Below are 8,564 nucleotides of genomic sequence, written 5' to 3'. Positions count from 1 at the left end.
CTTAAGAATGATTGCTAACATTTGCTATACTTACAAGTAGAATAATGCCATTTGTAATTTTAACTCAGAAGCCCATGACAAAACCAGTTTTTAAAAATAAATCGTCCAAGCGTACCTTCAGACCATTGCATTAAAGCAAATATCACAAAAAAGAAAGCCACACAAATTTTTGTTTCTCAGTGCATATAAAAATTATGTTTATAACATACTATAGTCTACTAAGTGTGCAATAGCATTGTAGCAAAAAACAATGTATATACTTTAAATAAAAATTACTGTATTGTTAAAAATGTTAACCATCCTCTGAGCCTTCAGAGAGTTGTAATCCTTTTGCTTGTGGAGGGCTTGAAATACTGTGAGAATTACCAAAATGTGACATAGAGACACTGAGTGAGCAAAGGCTACAAAAATGGCACTGACAAACTTGCTCAATTCAGGGTTGCCACAAACCTTCCAATTGTAAAAAATGCATTATCTGTGAGAGATAATAATTACAGTAAAACAAGGTATCCCTATAGTTTTAATAGTGTCAGTTATTAAAATTAAGAAGTAAAACACTCTGATCAACTTTTCTGCAAATAAAAACTACCTGCAAGTGTACCAAAAACTCACATCAACAGTGAGAGTGAAGCATGATCATTAGTTATAAATAATGTCACTGAAACTTGGCTTCTTTACTGTCAGCTCCCAGAAAAGGCCCTGAGTGCAGAAGATATTGGCATCTTTAAACATCTGCTTGTCATTTCATTTATCTTTTCTCCTAAGGCTACATCCTCCACTCTGTTTTCTAAGATGTCTCTGCCATCTTATGCCTACCAGGAATAGTTCCAGATCAGCTATTCTCAAATTTCTGTGTGTGTGTGTGTGTGTGTGTGTGTGTGTGTGTGTGTTCAGTCATGTCCGACTCTTTGCAGCCCCATGGACTGCAGCTCACCAGGCTCCCGTGTCCTTGGGATTTCCCAGGCAAGAATACTGGAGTGGGTTGCCATTTCATTCTCCAGGGGGCCTTCCTGACCCAGACACATGAACCTGCATCTCCCGTGTCTCCTGCATCAGCAGGAGGATTCTTTACCATGGTGCCACCTAGGTTCCCTCTCAAGATTTAGCCAGCATCAATCCTCCAGCTAATACTGATGCTCAAATTCTAGCCAGCATCAATATTAACTGGAGATTTTGTTAAAATACAGATGTTAGGTCTCACCAGGAGATTCTGATTTCATAGACAGACATGAAAATTATATATTTCTAACCAGTTCTCATGCAATTTTGATTCAGTTTGTCTTGTGTCCACTACAGTATTTCATTTATTAATTTAGTCAAAAAATATTTACTGATCACACACTCTATGACAGACAGGATATTTTGTGTAGCATTCTCTTTCCCTGGGCAGTCCTCTCCCAGAAACCCTTAGTGACAAATTCAGAGGCTTAGGGATTTTTGACATGGTTCTCTTCAACACAGTCTTATTCCACTAATTTGATTAGCCAATGATTAGCAAACAGTTTCTCCTGGACAGTGAGAAGGGAAACTTCATATAATCTAGGCTCAGTTATTTCAAATTGTGAATTAGTGGAATGATAATTGATGAGCTTGTTTTCTGTCCTCCAAAATAGTATTTTGTGGCTATATGGGCTGTTGATTATGACTCAGTTTGGAACACTGGTTAGATCCTGTTTTGTTTTATGTGTTTTTTTCTTAAGAGAATATTCATGGAACAATGGGATATTTGATGAATTTTTAATAATACATTAATTTTATTTAAGTTTTAGTCATTTGGAGAATGTCTTCATTCTATGTGTCAAGATATCTAATATTTACTTTAAATCTTTCAGAAAAATATATGTATACATTACATTATATTGTTATATCTATTTATATATAGATATCTGTTATATTATAAAAATTTTCAAACATACAAAAAGTTGAGAAAATAACTACACAGTTGGTTGAAGTACTCAAACTATCTATATATATGTAAAATTAGGAGAGAGAAACAAATATGGCAAAATGTGAACATTCTTTGAATATAGGTAGAGAGCATGTAGCATTATACATATAGTTACATACATATAATTTATTTATAGTATCTGTATATTATGAAGAAGTATAACTTTTTACTTTCTGTTATATATAGTGAGTTCAGTTCAGTTCAGTCACTCAGTCATGTCTGACTCTTTGCGACCCCATAAATCACAGCATGCCAGGCCTCCCTGTCCATCACCATCTCCCGGAGTTCACTCAGACTCACGTCTATCGAGTCCGTGAGGCCATCCAGCCATCTCATCCTGTCATCCCCTTTTCCTCCTGCCCCCAATCCCTCCCAGCATCAGAGTTTTTTCCAATGACTCAACTCTTCACGTGAGGTGGCCAAAGTACTGGAGATTCAGCTTTAGCTTCATTCCTTCCAAAGAACACCCAGGACTGATCTCCTTCAGAATGGACAGGTTGGATCTCCTTGCAGTCCAAGGGACTCTCAAGAGCTTTCTCCAACACCACAGTTCAAATGCATCAATTCTTCGGCACTCAGCTTTCTTCACAGTCCAACTCTCACATCGATACATGACCCCTAGAAAAACCATAGCCTTGACTAGATTGACCTTTGTTGGCAAGTAATCTCTCTGCTTTTGAATATGCTATCTAGGTTGGTCATAACTTTTCTTCCAAGGGTCTTTTAATTAACTTAAAATATGCTTAACTTTCTTTAAGCGTCTTTTAATTTCATGGCTGCAGTCACCATCTGCAGTGATTTTGGAGCCCCCAAAAATAAAGTCTGACACTGTTTCCACTGTTTCCCCATCTATTTCCCATGAAGTCATGGGACCAGATGCCATGATCTTTGTTTTCTGAATGCTGAGCTTTAAGCCAACTTTTTCACTCTCCTCTTCCACTTTCATCAAGAGGCTTTTCAGTTCTTCTTCACTTTCTGCCATAAGGGTGGTGTCATCTGCATATCTGAGGTTATTGATATTTCTCCCAGCAATCTTGATTCCAGCTTGTGCTTCTTCCAGTCCAGTGTTTCTCATGATGTACTCTGCATATAAGTTAAATAAGCAGGGTGACAATATACAGCCTTGACATACTCCTTTTCCTATTTGGAACCAGTCTGTTGTTCCATGTCCAGTTCTAACTATTGCTTCCTGACCTGCATATAGGTTTCTCAAGAGGCAGATCAGGTGGTTTGGTATTCCCATCTCTTTCAGAACTTTCCACAGTTTATTGTGATCTACACAGTCAAAGGCTTTGGCATAGTCAAATAAAGCAAAAATAGATGTTTTTCTGAAACTTTCTTGCTTTTTCAATGATCCAGCGGATGTTGGCAATTTGATCTCTGGTTCCTCTACCTTTTCTAAAACCTGCTTGAACATCTGGAAGTTCACAGTTCATGTATTGCTGAAGCCTGACTTGGAGAATTTTGAGCATTACTTTACTAGCGTGTGAGATAAGTACAATTGTGTGGTAGTTTGAGCATTCTTTGGCATTGCCTTTTTTGGGGATTGGAATGAAAACTGACCTTTTCCAGTTCTGTGGCCACTGCTGAGTTTTCCAAATGTGCTGGCATATTGAGTGCAGCACTTTCACAGCATCATATTTCAGGATTTGAAATAGCTCAACTGGAATTCCATCACCTTCACTAGCTTTGTTCATAGTGATGCTTTCTAAGGCCCACTTGACTTCACATTCCAAGACGTCTGGCTCTAGGTGAGTGATCATACCATCGTGATTACCTTGGTTGTGAAGATCTTTTTTGTACAGTTCTTCTGGGGCTTCCCTGGTGGCTCAGAGGTTAAAGCGTCTACCTGCAATGCGGGAGATCTGGGTTCAATCCCTGGGTCGGGAAGATCCTCTGGAGAAGGAAATGGCAACCCACTCCAGTATTCTTGCCTGGAGAATCCCACAGATGGAGGAGCTTGGTAAGCTACAGTACACGGGGTCGCAAAGAGTTGGACACAACTGAGTGACTTCACTTTCTGTGTATTCTTGCCACCTCTTCTTAATATCCTCTGCTTCTGTTAGGTCCAGACCATTTCTGTCCTTTATCGAGCCCATCTTTGCATGAAATGTTCCCTTGGTATCTCTAATTTTCTTGAAGAGATATCTAGTCTTTCCCATTCTGTTCTTTTCCTCTATTTCTTTGCATTGATTACCAAGGAAGGCTTTCTTATCTCTTCTTGCTATTCTTTGGAACTCTGCATTCAGATGCCTATATCTTTCCTTTTCTCCTTTGCTTTTCACTTCTCTTCTTTTCACAGTTATTTGTAGGGCCTCCCCAGACAGCCATTTTGCTTTTTTGCATTTCTTTCCCATGGGGATGGTCTTGACCCCTGTCTCCTGTACAATGTCACAAACCTCATCCCATAGTTCATCAGGCATTCTATCTATCAGTTCTAAGCCCTTAAATCTATTCCTCACTTCCACTGCATAATCAAAAGGGATTTGATTTAGGTCATACCTGAATGGTCTAGTGGTTTTCCTCACTTTCTCCAGTTTCAGTCTGAATTTGGCAATAAGGAGTTCATGATCTGAGCCACAGTCAGCTACCAGTCTTATTTGTGCTGACTGTATAGAGCTTCTCCATCTTTGGCTGCAAAGAATATATAATCAGTCTGATTTCGGTGTTGACCATCTGGTGATGTCCATGTGTAGAGTCTTCTCTTGTGTTGTTGGAAGAGGGTGTTTGCTATGACCAGTGCATTTTCTTGGCAAAACTCTATTAGCCTTTGCCCTGCTTCACTCTGTATTCCAAGACCAAATTTGCCTGTTCCTCCAGGTGTTTCTTGACTTCCTACTTTTGCATTCCAGTCCCCTATAATGGAAAGGATATCTTTTTTGGGTGTTCGTTCTAAAAGGTCTTGTAGGTCTTCATAGACCTGTTCAACTTCAGCTTCTTCAGCATTACTGGTTGGGGCATAGACTTGGATTACTGTGATATTGAATGATTTGCCTTGGAAACAGAGATCATTCTCATATAGTGAGTAAAATGTTTTATATATAGATATTATAGATAGATAAATAGATTATATATATTATAGCTGTATATATAATAAATACCTACATGCTCTCTACCTGTATTCAAAAATTGTTTACATTTTACCATATTTGCTTATTTCTCCTTATTATATAGATAGGTAGATAGATAGATAGATGTTTTGATCAGTTTAACCACCTCTCTCTCTCTCTCTCTCTATATATATATATATATATATATATATCTCACACCAAAGAGATTTTCAGGACATGGTAAATGATGATGTACTTGACACTACAATGTAACACAGTTCAGAGACCTTCACAAATCTTTGCAGCATTCTGCAAAAGATCACAGAGCAAAGGATTAGAAAGGCAAAATGTGCTGTAGCACTAAGTGAAATCCAGACCAGTTAGACGACTTTTATTTATCTAGTAAACTAAAGTCTAATCTCTGTAAGTCATGTCTGTCTCAACAAAAATTTATAAACTGGCAGCAGGAGGGGGAAAAAGAATTCATTAAGAAGTGTAAAAATAAGAACTCACCCCTTCTGAAAATAGCTTTGTCATTATTACATATATGATTTTGTAAATTTTTCTAGTTCCATTATCAGATACAGTTCACTCTGACAGAATGTAAGTGAATGTACATTTTCAGGAATAATAGCATACACTTTCTCATAAACTTCATTGCCACTAGGACCACAGGTTGCAGATTCTCTTGCAGATGTGGTCTTTTTTTCCATCTAAAATGCTCAAACTGTGGAGAGAGTGGATCTGTTCTTTTTCAATTACCCTTCTTATCACATTCATTAATATGCTTCACTCTGATTGAGTTATGACTTCTCCCTGCGGGGTGTGGACTCATTTATCTTTTTTATTTTTTTAAGTTTTTTATTTTTTAAATTTTAAAATCTTTAATTCTTACATGCATTCCCAAACATGAACCCCCCCTCCCACCTCCCTCCCCATAACATCTCTCTGGGTCATCCCCATGCACCAGCCCCAAGCATGCTGTATCCTGCGTCAGACATAGACTGGCGATTTAATTCTTACATGACAGTATACATGTTAGAATGCCATTCTCCCAAATCATCCCACCCTCTTCCTCTCCCTCTGAGTCCAAAATCCGTTATACACATCTGTGTCTTTTTTCCTGTCTTGCATACAGGGTGGTCATTGCCATCTTCCTAAATTCCATATATATGTGTTAGTATACTGTATTGGTGTTTTTCTTTCTGGCTTACTTCACTCTGTATAATCAGCTCCAGTTTCATCCATCTCATCAGAACTGATTCAAATGAATTCTTTTTTACGGCCGAGTAATACTCCATTGTGTATATGTACCACAGCTTTCTTAGCCATTCATCTGCTGATGGACATCTAGGTTGTTTCCATGTCCTGGCTATTATAGACAGTGCTGCGATGAACATTGGGGTACATGTGTCTCTTTCAATTCTGGTTTCCTCGGTGTGTATGCCCAGCAGTGGGATTGCTGGGTCATAAGGTAGTTCTATTTGCAATCTTTTAAGGAATCTCCACACTGTTCTCCATAGTGGCTGTACTAGTTTGCATTCCCACCAACAGTGTAGGAGGGTTCCCTTTTCTCCACACCCTCTCCAGCATTTATTGCTTGCAGATTTGTCAGGAACAAGACAAGGGTGTCCACTTTCACCACTACTATTCAACATAGTTCTGGAAGTTTTGGCCACAGCAATCAGAGCAGAAAAAGAAATAAAAGGAATCCAGATTGGAAAAGAAGAAGTAAAACTCTCACTGTTTGCAGATGACATGATCCTCTACATGGAAAACCCTAAAGACTCCACCAGAAAATTACTAGAGCTAATCAATGAATACAGTAAAGTTGCAGGATATAAAATCAACACACAGAAATCCCTTGCATTCCTATACACTAATAATGAGAAAGTAGAAAAAGAAATTAAGGAAACAATTCCATTCACCAATGCAACAATAAGAATAAAATACTTAGGAATATATCTACCTAAAGAAACTAAAGACCTATATATAGAAAACTATAAAACACTGATGAAAGAAATCAGAGGACACTAATAGATGGAGAAATATACCATGTTCATGGATTGGAAGAATCAATATAGTGAAAACGTGTATACTACCCAAAGCAATTTACAAATTCAGTGCAATCCCTATCAAGCTACCAGCCACATTTTTCACAGAACTAGAACAAATAATTTCAAGATTTGTATGGAAATACAAAAAACCTCGAATAGCCAAAGCAATCTTGAGAAAGAAGAATGGAACGGGAGGAATCAACTTGCCTGACTTCAGGCTCTACTACAAAGCCACAGTCATCAAGACAGTAAGGTACTGGCACAAAGACAGACATATAGATCAATGGAACAAAATAGAAAGCCCAGAGATAAATCCACACACATATGGACACCTTATCTTTGACAAAGGAGGCAAGAAGATACAATGGAGTAACAACAATCTCTTTAACAAGTGGTGCTGGGAAAACTGGTCAACCACTTGTAAAAGAATGAAACTAGATCACTTTCTAACACTGCACACAAAAATAAACTCAAAATGGATTAAAGATCTAAATGTAAGATCAGAAACTATAAAACTCCTAGAGGAGAACATAGGCAAAACCCTCTCAGACATAAATCACAGCAGGATCCTCTATGACCCACCTCCCAGAATTCTGGAAATAAAAGCAAAAATAAACAAATGGGATCTAATTAAAATTAAAAGCTTCTGCACAACAAAGGAAAATATAAGCAAGGTGAAAAGACAGCCTTCTGAATGGGAGAAAATAATAGCAAATGAAGCAACTGACAAACAACTAATCTCAAAAATAAACAAGCAACTTATGCAGCTCAATTCCAGAAAAATAAATGACCCAATCAAAAAATGGGCCAAAGAGCTAAATAGACATTTCTCCAAAGAAGACATACGGATGGCTAACAAACACATGAAAAGATGCTCAACATCACTCATTATTAGAGAAATGCAAATCAAAACCACAATGAGGCACCACTTCACACCAGTCAGAATGTCTGCGATCCAAAAATCTGCAAGCAATAAATGTTGGACTCATTTATCTGAGTTAGTTTCCCTAAGCTTCTTCCGCGCTTGTTTTCTTCATCGCATTTTTCACCACGTTCGCCCCGGCCTGTTAGAGCAGGATGGGCCCGGCGGTGGGAGCGCCGATCTGGGGGACCCGCGAGCATGGACGATGAACTCCAGCTGCCTTCCAAGGTCAGGGAGCCCTCCAAGCCAAATAGGAGGACCCTTCATCTATGTCCCTACAGATCTGGTCAGGCATCTCTACCCGAAAAGTCAAGACACTAGTTTTAGAAGATGGTACAGCACTCACAACATGAGTTAGGTGTTCTCTGTGGGTTGCTCGTGTGTGGAGTGCAAGAGATACAAACGAGAAGAGGTGGACTGAAAGTTTAGAGTCTACAAACAAGGATGTCAGTGTGGGAAAAGCTATATACAATTTATATATCCCAAATGCGTATCGTAAGCATCCTAACAGAGATGTTCACACTTGTGTGGTCTGGGAGTCAAAGAGCTGCTTATCCCAGGGGGTTGGCTTGTTTGTGGGTTTTCTG

Source organism: Ovis canadensis, chromosome 15 (genome assembly GCF_042477335.2).
Source record: "Ovis canadensis isolate MfBH-ARS-UI-01 breed Bighorn chromosome 15, ARS-UI_OviCan_v2, whole genome shotgun sequence".
Taxonomy (NCBI): Eukaryota; Metazoa; Chordata; class Mammalia; order Artiodactyla; family Bovidae; genus Ovis; species Ovis canadensis.
This window is presented reverse-complemented; position numbering follows the sequence as displayed.